This window comes from Halichoerus grypus, chromosome 5, assembly GCF_964656455.1.
Source record: "Halichoerus grypus chromosome 5, mHalGry1.hap1.1, whole genome shotgun sequence".
NCBI lineage: Eukaryota > Metazoa > Chordata > Mammalia > Carnivora > Phocidae > Halichoerus > Halichoerus grypus.
Window position 1 is genome coordinate 133094964 of NC_135716.1, and position 12549 is coordinate 133107512.

The 12549-nt window shown below is 46.0% G+C and overlaps 1 protein-coding gene across 12 annotated transcripts in view; it reads left to right on the top strand.

The window, feature by feature from the left end:
• The window catches only part of GNG12 (G protein subunit gamma 12), a 127061-nt gene that overhangs the window by 68031 nt on the left and 46481 nt on the right, over positions 1 to 12549 (top strand). For 2 of the 12 annotated variants that reach the window (XR_013448132.1, XR_013448134.1), the window contains one exon: positions 2292 to 2723. The exons of 6 other annotated variants lie outside the window; for them this stretch is intronic. The gene's annotated coding sequence lies outside the window, so the exon portion shown is untranslated. Of the gene's footprint in view, positions 1 to 295; positions 384 to 2291; positions 2724 to 5312; positions 5336 to 12549 lie in introns of those variants that run through there. 4 more of the 12 variants (XR_013448135.1, XM_078072940.1, XM_078072939.1 and 1 more) reach the window with 4 other exon arrangements.

Below are 12549 nucleotides of genomic sequence, written 5' to 3' on the forward strand. Positions count from 1 at the left end.
TTAGTGTATTTTTATTTTTTTAAGAATCCTCTTTTTTGAGGTTATAATTTACATAAAATAAACACCCATTTAAAATATGGTCTGATGAGTTTTGACAAATGTGTGCACCCATATAGCTATCATCACAATCAAGATACAGAACATTTCATCACCCTCAGAGGTTCCTTCGTACCTTTTTTCCTTTTCATTTCTAGTGTGTTTATGTTTATTTGTTTCTAATCTGCCCCTCTAAAATAAAAGCTTTTTTAAAAAATTATTTTTATTGAAGTGTAGTTGACACACAATATTATATTAGTTTCAGGCGTACAACGGAGTGATTTGACAGTTCTCTACACTGTGCTGTGCCTACTGCCATCGCCATCTGTCATCACATCGTTACTACAGTATTACTGACTATATTCCCTGTGCCGTACTTTTAATCTCCATGACTTGTTTTATAACTAGAAGTTTGTACCTTTTAAATCACCTTCACCTATTTCACCTACTCCCCATCTCCCTCCCCTCTGGCAACCACCAGTTTCTTCTCTGTATTTATGAGTCTGTGGTTGTTTGTTAATTTGTTTTTTATATTTCATGTATAAGGGAAATCATATAGTATTTGTCTATCCCTGTCTGATTTATTTCACTTGACATAGTAACCTCTAGGTCCATCCATGTTGTCACCAATGGCAAGATCTCAGTCTGTTCTTATGGCTGAGTAATATTCCATTGTATATATATATACCACACCGTCTTTATCCATTCATCTATGGATGGGCACTTAGGTTGCTTCCATATCTTGGCTATTGTAAGTAATGCCACATTAAGCATAGGAGTGCATGTATCTTTTCATATTAATGGGTTTTTTTTAAAGATTTTATTTATTTGAGAGAGAATGAATGAGCGAGCGAGAAAGAACACGAGCCGGGGGGAGAGCAGTGGGAAAGGGAGAAGCAGACTGCCCACTGAGCAGGGAGTCTGATGTGGGGGGCTCCATCCCAGGACCCCAGGATCATGACCTGAGCCAAAGGCAGACGCTTAACCAACTGAGCCACCCAGGTGCCCCTCATGTTATTGTTTTTGTTTTCTTTGGATAAATACCTAGTAGTGGATCACATAGTATTTCTATTTTTAATTTTTTGAAGAACCTCCATACTGTTTTCCAAAGTGGCTGCACTAATTTACATTCCCAGCAACAGAGCACAGGGCTCCTTTCTCTCCCTCTTTGCCAACACTTATTATTTCTTGTCTTTTTCATAGTAGCTAGTCTGACAGGTATAAGGTAATATGTCATTGTGGTTTTTGATTTGTATTTCCCTAGTGATAAGTGATGTTGAGCATCTTTTCATATGTCTTTTGGCCATCTGTATGTCTTCTTTGGAAAGATATCTATTCAAGTCCTCTGCCCATTTTTAATTAGATTATTTGGGATTTTTTGTGTTGAGTTGTGTTCTTTATATATTTTGGATATTAACCCCTCATCAGATATAGCATTTGCAAATTTCCTTTGCTGTGCAAAATCCTTTTATTTTGGTATAATCCCAATAGTTATTTTTGCTTTTATTTCCTTTGCCTGAGGAGACACATCCATAAGTATGTTGCTAAGGCCAGTGTCCCAGAGATTACTGCCTTTGTTTTCTTGTAGGAGTTTTATGGTTTCAGGTTTCACGTTTAGGTCTTTAATCAGTTTTGAGTTTATTTTTGTGTATGGTGTGAGAAAGTGGTCCAGTGGTAGGTGGATATATTAAATGCATTTTCAACTTACCATTACTTTCAACTTATGATGGGTTTACTGAGACCTAACCCCATGGTAAGGGGTCAAGGAAGATCTGTATGCATATGTGTACACATACACCTTTTAAAACTTTTGTTTTTCTGTAATGATATTTTGAGAGAAATTCTATATTGGGTAGGAATTCAAACACCCTGACCTCTTAAACCTCTTCCTAGCCCTGAATTCCTTGCTTTACTTTCCAGTTCTTTGGAAGTCAGCACCTTTGCAACCCGGACTACAGTGCTAGGTACTGAGTACATAAGGACAGATAGGCCACCCAGTCTGTCTTCTAAAGATGTTCACAGTCCACAGACAGACAAATCTGGGATCATGATCCTGTGCTTGGTTCTGTGGGAGGGTAGCAGTTCCCTTGAAAGGCAGACTTGGCCTGGGGCAGGGGTGGTGGTCCGGCCAGGTGGGCATTGATCTCTAGACCTAGGAGGTTAAGTGAGATCTTGCCATTCAGAGAAAGGTAGCAGAGCATTCTGGGCTGAACATTCCAGCGTATCTAACATATGTTCTCACTCTGGCCACTCAGCATCATTCCAGAAACCCTGGCCAGGGAGGCAAGGTCTTGACGAGACGTGGGGAGCACCAGGTCCTGCTGGGGCTGCTTTTCCAGGTGCAGGAGGAAGCGGTCCTATTGCAAGCAGCTGACGTCCTTCCTGTGGTCCCACGGCCAGGTCCCCGTGAACTCCATGCCTCCACTTGCAGAATCCCTGCAGGGGTTTGACTGATCGCCCCCACCACCAAAAGCCTATGCTGCCTACATACCCCCGGCGAGGAGCAAACAGAGGCTGATGGCAGTACCATTTTGGAGAGTTTGCTGACCCCTGATGTCCTCAGTGGTGCTCCTGGAATGTGCTTTATTCATTTGGAATCATAAATAAAATCAAAGGGTCGGGTCTGCCTGGCACTTGGCCTTACAGGCCCTGGAGCTGTTTCCGGAGTCCCAGTTACCCCCAAGTAATGTTGTTGAGAAATGTGTTCCCTGCTTCCCTGGACAGTCATTTATTTTTGAACCACCGTGTGCCTGGGCCCATTATTCATGCCAGTTGTGAGAGCCTGAGGACACTGATATATAAGTATGTTTAATCCACCATGTAACTAGATCAAACAGAGGCAAAGCAGTTGGTAAGAATCCCATAACTGGGTTAGGTTGGAAGCTTCTGCATTTATCTTGGGACCTTTTTTTTTTCTTCCTTTTTCTAACCATTTGAGAGCATGATTTTTTACTCAGGTATTATTTTTCATTTTAAAGGTCCGTCATAGGTTCCTAAGAGGATTGCATGAGGTGATGCAAATTCAGGACATGGCATAGAGTGAGCATTCAATAACGACCAGTCATTCTTAATAATCATCGACTAGCACAGTGTATGAAGAAAGAGCACGAGATTCTTGGTCAGGAGACCTCATTTCTAGGCCCAGTTCTACCCCCCAAATCCTAGAAGAGGCACTGAGTGGGAAAGGGGCCTTACACCCCTAGTGTCTAGTCCAACAACCTCAGTTTTCAGAAACTTAGAAAGGTATCAGAGCCCTACGTTGATTGCTCTTAGCTGAAATGTTCTCCCACTCATTTTTCAAGCCAGAATAACAGTTGCACGGCCACCCTATGGTCGGTGGAAGGATTACACGAGTTAAGTACCTCAGGCTCCGCCACAGTACTTGGCAGCTGACTAAGTCTGCAGTTCCTAGTAACTGGTGGTGTTCTTGTTGAATCCTGTGCAAGTGTCTTCGTCTCTTGTTTGACTAGGAAGATAGAGACTTGTCATCCTTGCTTATCATCACGTCCCCATCATCGGGCACAGTGACCGGCACATAGTAGGTGCTCCATCAGTGTTTTTGAATGATCGAAGGAAGGATCTTGTGGAGGGTAGAGGTTAGGTGAAGTCTGAATCAGAACCCAGGACCTAACTCCAAGGTCTAGCCTTTCCATGCTGTTCCACATGGGCTTCCTTCTCTTTTTGACTCTAGGCAACTTGCTTTGTTTCTCCGGGCCTCAGTTTCCTCAGTTTGGCTGTGATCCATCAGATCCCTCCTGTCCTTAGCACTCGTGTGTTCGCCACCCACCGGCCTTTTAAGGAGACCCATGTTTGTGCTCAACTTGCCACTAGGTGTCGTAATTGGCCAAGAAGCAGAAAGCAAAAAAAAAAAAAAAAAAAGCATTGAATCGGCTGCCCTAAGAGTATCAGTGGGAGTGATCTTCTCATTGGAAACTAGTTGCCCTTGGATGACTTGGGGAGTTTCCTTGGAGAGGGAGGCAGTTGTCCCAGGATTTGCGTGCATGGACTTTGGAGCCAGGTATGGGTTAGAGCCCACAGCTCTGCTCACACCTCCAACACCTTGGAACTTGCCGGGGCCCTGGTCTCAGTGATGTCATGCACAGAGCACGCTCAGCACTTGGCCAGGGTGGAGGATGAGCTCCACAAGGTTAGCAGCTATGAGAGCTGCTTCTGGTATTTGATACCATAAAACGCCGCTTTTCTGTTCCCTCCAAGCCAAGTCGATGGGCTTCAGAAGCCTTCGTGGCTTGCTCCCTGTTTTACAAAGCCACACTTTTAAGTAGTCCCTTAAATAGCAGACTGGATGGCATGTCAATATCAGGTTAAAGGGAAGCCTAGAATATTTGAAGGGATATCAGAGCTCCCAGGAGAGTCAGCACAGAGCTTAATTAGCACAGAGCTGGGTGTCGTGTTCATCACTAGAACTCAGGGTGGAGGGGGGTGATGGGGGCGTGGTCACAAAATGTGCCTTGCTGACATTGTTCAAAGAAAGGATTTCCTTGTTGCACGGACCTTCATTCAGATCTGGGCATCTTATTTTTTAAATAACTTGGGGAGAATCTTCTAGGAATAACAATAACTAGCATTTATTGCACACTTACTGTGTGTAAGTTGCTATACTCAACACCGTACATGCATCATTCTGTTTAATCTTCACAGCAACTCTGAGATAGGTTTGCTTATTATGTCCATTTTCTAGTTCTAGATGAGGAAATTGAGGCGCAGAAAGATTGTAATAATAATAATAGGCAACAAGTACTGCATACTTAACCACAAGTCAGGTATTATTCTAAGATCTTTAAGTATCCCTCCCACAATAACCCTATTTACCTGAGGAAACCCAGGCACAAAGAGGTTATGCAGTTTGTTGAGGTCACACAGGGAAGGAGTGGAGTAGTGAGGACACGGGTCCTGGCCCACATGATTGCCCACTTTTTTAACCACCATACTATGCAGCCTCCTACAGCTCTTTACATATATGCAGTAAGTACTTGGTAAGTGTTCAGTGAGTTGAAGAGTTCTCAGACTATTAGCCAACACAGGAGACTCGCTAAGGGAGAGCTCTACAGTTCTTCATACTCCTTTTACCCCAAACCACACCTCTACTAGCTTTCATTAATATTACGGGATACATATGCTGCTCTCTGAGCAGGATTTTGCACCTAACTTTTTGTTGGTAATAGGATCGATATTCTTCCGTTGGAACAGTCAGGAAGAGGCTGCTCTTACGGCAGATGTTTTCGGGAAACGCCTCTACAGGAAGCATCTCAGCTCATTTCGTTTGCTTCACATTTTTCTGGTAGGCCTGTTTTGGGTTCGTTTGCTCGCTATGGTGGTGTCCAGCAGTGTCTCTTCAGCCTTTCTGAGCCAGGGCGAGGGCTGCCGGCGTGGTGAGCCAGCCCTCCGTGTTTCGCCGTCCGCGTATGCTCTGGCGTGCAGGGGGCACTCACCAAGCCTCGAGCAGGCACGCTCCCCAGGCCTGAGACCACATCGGTGCCAGGGGACACGGAGGGCTGAGGACCTGCTTCCCTAGTTAGCAAGCTGGCCCCCGCTACCGTCGGGTCATAGCTTTTGGTTGTCACAGCGCCAGTGAGCTCTGAGGAAGGAAAACAGGACCCAGGCCACATTAATCATTCTCCAGGTATAATAATTCAGTCCCAGTGGTTTGGTAGCTTGTTTTTTCTTTTTTTTTTTTTATGTGTCACTGCAATAGGAAACCCAAGTGAAGTCAGACTGAAACCTCCTCCTCACACCTGTGGTTCTGAGCACTGAGACATGTTTCTGTAAACTTCTATTCGCTGCTGCTTTTTCTCTTTAAGTGAATTGAGCCATCCATCTTGAATCTTCCTCTGAATTTGTCAGTCCTTGGGGGCCTCTGTGACCTAGAGGCCCTGGGGTCAGCCTTCTCAAGGAAAGCAGTGTTCTTCCTTCTGAATAGTTCTCCCTCTAAGTACAAGATTTTTTTTCCCCCACTGTGACCAAAGTTATGCATATTAAAGGAGATAGAGGGAGGGTTTGGAGCTGTCGGAGGGGTAGGTGATAGCCAGTAGGGTGAGGTCCCCAGGTAGGCTGAAAGGCGTGAGCTGGAGAGCACAGGTACAAAGGCTCCCACCTGTCCTTGCTCCTTTGGCCCTATTACTTGTCACCTTCTGTGTTCACCTTCCCAGGACGCAGTTGGAAGCACGTGTGCCTTGTCACTAACAGAGCTAGTGGACCCTTGAGAGATAGGAAGATGTGTAAGTGACAGGCCAAAGGAAATTCTGGACTCATGTAGATGTTTTTCTTTCTCCCATCTAGAACAGGGCTTCCTACTTGCTTCCTCATAATGGCACACTTAGAAAAGTCATACCCCGTGGTATGGGGGATAATGCCCAGGCCTGAGGCTCTGGAAAGCCGGGTTCTGCCTGGCCACATGGCCTGAGGCACTTCTCAACCTCAGCCCGGGGAACTGAGTGAGACTCTGTGCTCCACAGAATCAGAAACCTCACAGTACGGATTACCCTTGAGGTCAGTTATCAAAGATATTTTACCGAACCTTTTTGCTGCCAGAAGTTGGAAAATCAAAGTAGGTGTTGACTATAGAGATGCCAAGGTCCAGATCCTTCACGGGACTTGCGGGGGGCGGGGAATGAGTCAGAGAGGCTTGAGCTGGTCACAGAGGGTGCAGCAGGAGTGTTGGGACCAGAACTGACCCTGAGCTCCCCTAATTATGGAATAGGGGTGACTGAGGAGGCAGGACTTCATATCACACGCGTGCATATGTATGCACATGCACACACATCCCAGGTTCGTATTTCATTCTAACGAAGTATTTACAAGCAAAGAGAAATTTTAAACCACTGCCTTGTACCATGTTGCCTCCAATGCAAAGCCCTTCCCCGTCCCAAACCCAGAAGGTGGGACGCTGGCGTCCAGAGCTGTCCTCCTTTGAGCAATAGGCACAGCACCACAAGCTCTTGGGGACCCGTGCCCGGCGTCGGTTGTCATCCATCCATTTCTAGCCCGAGAAGCCCATTACTCAGCAGTGAGTTACTGCTGCAGCCTCCCAGCTGGTATCTGACTCTAGCCTCATCTCTCCCACCCCAGAATGCAGTCAGAACGGGCTTTTTATGAACTATATGCCTGATGGTGCTACTCCGTTTTTTTGTGTTTTTTTTGTTTTTTCTTTTCTTTCCTTGCCCCTCTGACGAACTAACTTCCCTTCTGCATTCAGGTGCCATCCACATGTTCCTCTGGGAGGTCTTCCCAGCTCAGCCAGCACTGCCCGGGCATCCCTGTCACACCCTCTGCCTTACGTCCTAGAACAGTTAGCGCACTGTTTAGAAGTTGCGTGTTTCCCTCCCCCACCCCCCGGATGCTAAGCCCCTCGAGGACAGTGGGCACTCTCTTGTCTGGTTGCAGCCTGAAGGCCCGGCCCAGACAGGGTGAGCATTCAGTGCACACTCAGCAGGCGATCAAACTTTGGTCTTTGGCTCACTCTCCAATGCCTAACTCTGCTTGTTGTCCTAGTTTAAAGCCTTAGCCTCTTGGTGGATCAAGGCTCCCCTATAAACAAACAAAAGCTGACCACTAGTGACAGCCCAGGATCAGGATATATTTAGCACATTTGTTGGTAATTTACTCTTCATCATTGTGACCCTAGGACTCTGTAAAAGTCTTAAGTGCCCTTGACTCATCAGAAGCAAATTAAATTATTAATTCAGCAAACATTTTGAGTATCCACTTTGCACAAAGCGTGTACTCGGTGCTACAAGGTGTATAAGGATGAATAAGACAGGGTTAGTCTCCTAAAGTTGACCATAGAGCTTTTATATTTTGTTGATGTTTCTTTCTGTGTCAAACATTTAAAAAGTACAAACAAAAACAAACAAAAAATTAAGCCCTTGAAGAAGGCAAGACCCATTTTAAGAGTACTGGGATCTCCCAGTATGAAGCCAGAAGACACTGTGGGCTCTTCATTCAAGCACAGGAGTGGGATGAGATGAGCCACGCTGCCTTTGGGGGATACAAGGGTATATCAAATGTAAACCTTGCCCTCAGAAAGCCCGTAATGGAACAGAAGAAACAAGATTTATGCCTACGTACCTCTAAGACAATATAAAGTGGAAAAAATGCTCTACATAGCTATCTCTATTTGGACTACAAGTAAGAGAAAATCCAACTTATCTAAAAAGAAGTTCCAATGCAGGCTTTCTCCACTTGACCAATTCAGTAGCTCGTCAACATCAGGTTCTTTGTGTCATCCTCAAAGCATCAGCTGGCTCTCCTCATGGGCACAGAATGGCTGCAGGCAGCTCATCCTCTCCTATCAATGGCAAGGCACATAGAGAACTGCTTCTTATGCATCTCTCCTTAAGAATGAAGAGACCTTTAGAAACCCGGGCCCCACCCCCAGCTGACTGCTCATGTGTCATTGGCAGAAGTGGGACATATGCCCACCCCAAAACTCATCCTTAACAAATGGGGTGGGGTCATTTATGTGGCCTAGACCAATTTGGATTTACCCTAGTCACATGAGGAAAGGGTGCACTTGTTCTGCCAGCAGGGCAGAAGGTGGAGATGGCTCCTGAGTGGCAGGTTAGAGTGCCTGGTACAGAGGGAATCATAAAAAATATCACATCGTTCAGAGGAGAGCAAGGTGGATCCTCATGGAGTTTACTTGTATTGGAGAAGACCTACAAGCATTGGTGTGGGTTTTTTTGTTTTGGGAGGTTTTTTGGTACACTTTTTGTTTTAATGGAGGAAATATAAATGCTATGGGCACGTCAGGAAAGCTTCCTGGAGGAAGTGATGTCTAAGCTGTAGAAGAAGACTAAAAAGGGGAGGGACACGATATGATTTGTCTTTCGGGAAGATCACTCTGGCTGTGAAGAATGGATTGGTGGAGTTCTGATGGCAGGTAGACCAGCTAGGAAGCTGTCACAATGTGGCAGAGATCAGTGGGGGGCTGCTCCTAGTCCCAGCTAGGTTGGTGGCAATGGGGATAAAAGCCCATGAATTTGAGAAATACTGCATATGCAGAGAGAGCAGGACAAGGAGATGGAAGAGGTGGTGCCATGGGAGAGAGGGGGGCCCCGGGTGACTCCAGAGCGTCTGGCGGGAGCAGCTGTCCAGAGAGTGGTGCCATTCCCTGAGCTGGAGACCGCAACAGTGGGCCGAGGTTTGTGGCAGGGACGGGAATGGTGAGTTCAGGTGTGACCAGAGCTTGGTGTGTGGGAGGCGGGTGGGGTCAGAAGCAAGCTGGAGAGGTAGTCAGGAGTCAGAACTCACAGGGCCCTGTGGGCCCCCCTGGGAGGTTACGCTTGATCCTCCCAAGAATCTGTGCAGGGAGGTAATGAGGAGAAACGGAGGCAAGGAAATTCTTTGCATGATGCTGGAAGGGTCACAACAGGCAGGAGACAGCAGATTCTCACGTGTTGCAGTAGAATGGGCTGCACGAAGCGGACTAAAGGGGGGCCCGAGGCGGCTGGAAAGCATTTGGGGCTATTCTAGAGTGATGACACCAGCTCTGGACCTGGCAGCCTCACAAAAAGGAGAAGTGATAACTTAGCAGAGAGTTTGTTTATTTTTTATTAACATATAATGTATTACTTGTTTCAGAGGTACAGGTCTGTGACTCATCAGTCTTACACAATTCACAGCGCTCACCATAGCACATACCCTCCCCAATGTCCATCACCCAGCCACCCCATCCCTCCCATCCCCCACCACTCCAGCAACCCTCAGTTTGTTTCCTGAGATTAAGAGTCTCTTATGGTTTGTCTCCCTCTCTGGTTTCGTCTTGTTTCATTTTTCCCTCCCTTCCCCTATGATCCTCTACCTGGTTTCTCAAATTCCTCATATCAGTGAGATCATATGATACTTGTCTTTCTCTGATTGACTTATTTTGCTTAGCATAATACCCTCTAGTTCCATCCATGTCGTTGCAAATGGCAAGATTCCATTTTTCTGATGGTTGCATAATATTCCATAATACCCTCTAGTTCCATCCACGTTGTTGCAAATGGCAAGATTTCATTTTTGATGGCTGCATAATATTCCAATATTTATATATAAATATAAATATATACACACACACACACCACATCTTCTTTATCCATTCATCTGTTGATGGACATGTAGGCTGTTTCCACAGTTTGGCTATCGTGGACATTCTTAGCAGAGAGTTTAAATCCACGGTCACTCTCAAGGCTCCCCACCTGTCCTGCCGGAGCGGGCATTCTCCCAGTAATAAGAACTAGAGACAACCACCCAGGGCGGTCAGGACGGTTTTGGAAGCAGCTCCCTGCGCTCCCGACTCAGGCCAGTGCCCTTCTTACTACAGATCTCTTCAAGGAGTCTTTATGCATCACTGGCCAGACACTTGACTAAGTGCTGGGATTGTAGAACTGGGGAGAACACAATCCAGTGTGGCGGGCAGAGAAAGAGAGAAAAAAAAATTAAAAAGGCAGTGAAGCAAGAAGGTGAATAAAGAGCTGTGAGTGAGTGAGCAAGCATAGCACTTTCAGTGCTCAGAAAGGAGGAGGTGGGGCCAGGCCAAAGGCAGACTTGTACAAGTCCATTGGGGGCTGCCCTGACCCCACCTCAGTTCTGCCTTACTTGACCAGCACACCTTACTTTATGATGTAAATGACCTCCCTTGGTAGCTTGTCAGGGTTCACCTGTTCATTGCAGAGCCTGCCTGAGTTGAAGCTCTGGGAATGTTTGAAAACGGGAGCTTTGAAAAAAAAAATTCTTGCAACATAAGCACTGAACACCCACTATGTACTTAGCTGTGTCCCAGGTGTTGGGCATTCAAAGGTGAGTAAGATGTGGGTCTTGTCTTCATTGAGTAGGGAAGACAATTGCATGAACTTGCCATTGTAGTGCATTGAGGTCAATCCAATGGTGGCACTGGAGGACACCAAAAGGAGGCCACAGACTCAGCCTGGGAGTCACCAGAGAAAGTTGCTAGAAGATGTAATACAGATCAGATTTACGCTACCCGTCTCTGCTTTGGGACTTTTGTAAGGACATAGGGACATAAGTTAGCACTGACTAACGGGTGTCTGGCACATAGTAAAGGCCATGGGTGATAGCTAATATTATTTGTAGCTGGATTAGTGAAGGGACCAGCTGAGAATAAAGAGAATGTTGCTAGGAAAGTAATGATACCTTAGTCAACTGTAAGTTGCATAGATTTACATAAATTAAGGTGTTTGAAATCAGCTAGAACAGGAGTAGCTAATTGTTTCCAACATATGTACCACCTACAGTTGATTGGAGCCAGGTGTTGAAAAGTGCTATTAATTAACTCATGTCTGGGCCCAGCAAGGAAGAGCACTGTGATCCATTAGTGATGTCTGCCATGGGTACAGGAGGGGGAAGAGGCGGCATGCATGCTTCACATCTGTCATCCTTAAATTAGAATAATAGCTCAAATAACTGGGATCTGACTACAGAAAACCTATGAACCCCACCCCTGTGCACTTCACACTTCTCAGAGACAACAATGCCCTGTTCATGTCTGAGATTTTTGAAAGTCCGTAATCATACTTCAAAGTTGTCTGTTGGGATCTAAGGACATTCAGCCCAGTCTTTTATATTTGCTACAGCTCGACAGCTGTCCTCTTGTCACTGATCAGAGCTAGAATCAGAGCAACATCCTGAAACCCCAAGGAAAAGGTGAATATAGGGTAATAAATTGCTATGTTGATTAAATTGTATTTCTCCCAATGGTGGGAGATTTTCTGTAAGAGCTGATAGGAGAAAGGGGCTGCTAATGAGAATGTCCCATTATTCAGAGCTTCCCATTAAAGCATCAACCCAATCACTCAAAGATGGGTGATAATGAGTTACTACCAGGCTCCGTGCAGCGGGGTGGAGAAGAAACGGCAGTTACTTGTATCTTGGCAATAACTTGTTGAAAGACAGCTGTGATTCAAATGTGCTGGTACTTGTCATGCTTCATGGGCATTAACCTGACATCTCTGTTTTGCTGCACTAAATGCTGATTTGAGTTAGAAAGGCAGAAGATGGAGCAGGGCACATTTAGTGCATGCGTTGAGCACCTTATCTTCGTGAGATCGTCCTGTTTGCTGTTCTGGTTTTCCCACTTCTAGAGTCGTCCACAGGTTCATTCTTTCCATCAGTCTTAGAGGTACAAGAGCTATCTTGCTTTTCATGTGGAAAATATGTAGTAGGCTTATCTTTTGGGGGATGCTTTTGAATGGGGAGCAAGGGCCAAGGTAAGGCTGTTTAGTTGACCTAAGTGTCCAGGGAGCTAGGAAAGGGAGCAGGTGCACCAGCAGGTATTTGGGTGCATGTGAACTTTTGTACTCATCGCCCCCAACACAGCAGCCCTGACCTGCTGGAAGGCCCCACCCTGGGCGGCGAACGGTGCTCCTTCGGAGCTGCCGCACTGCAGGCTCTGGAGGAGACCGGCCACCGAGGCCACAGACTGTCCTCACCAGGGGCCAGGCAGCTGCTGGTGTTTGTTCTTCTCTCTGAAGAAGCACAGAAAGCTTTTTTCTG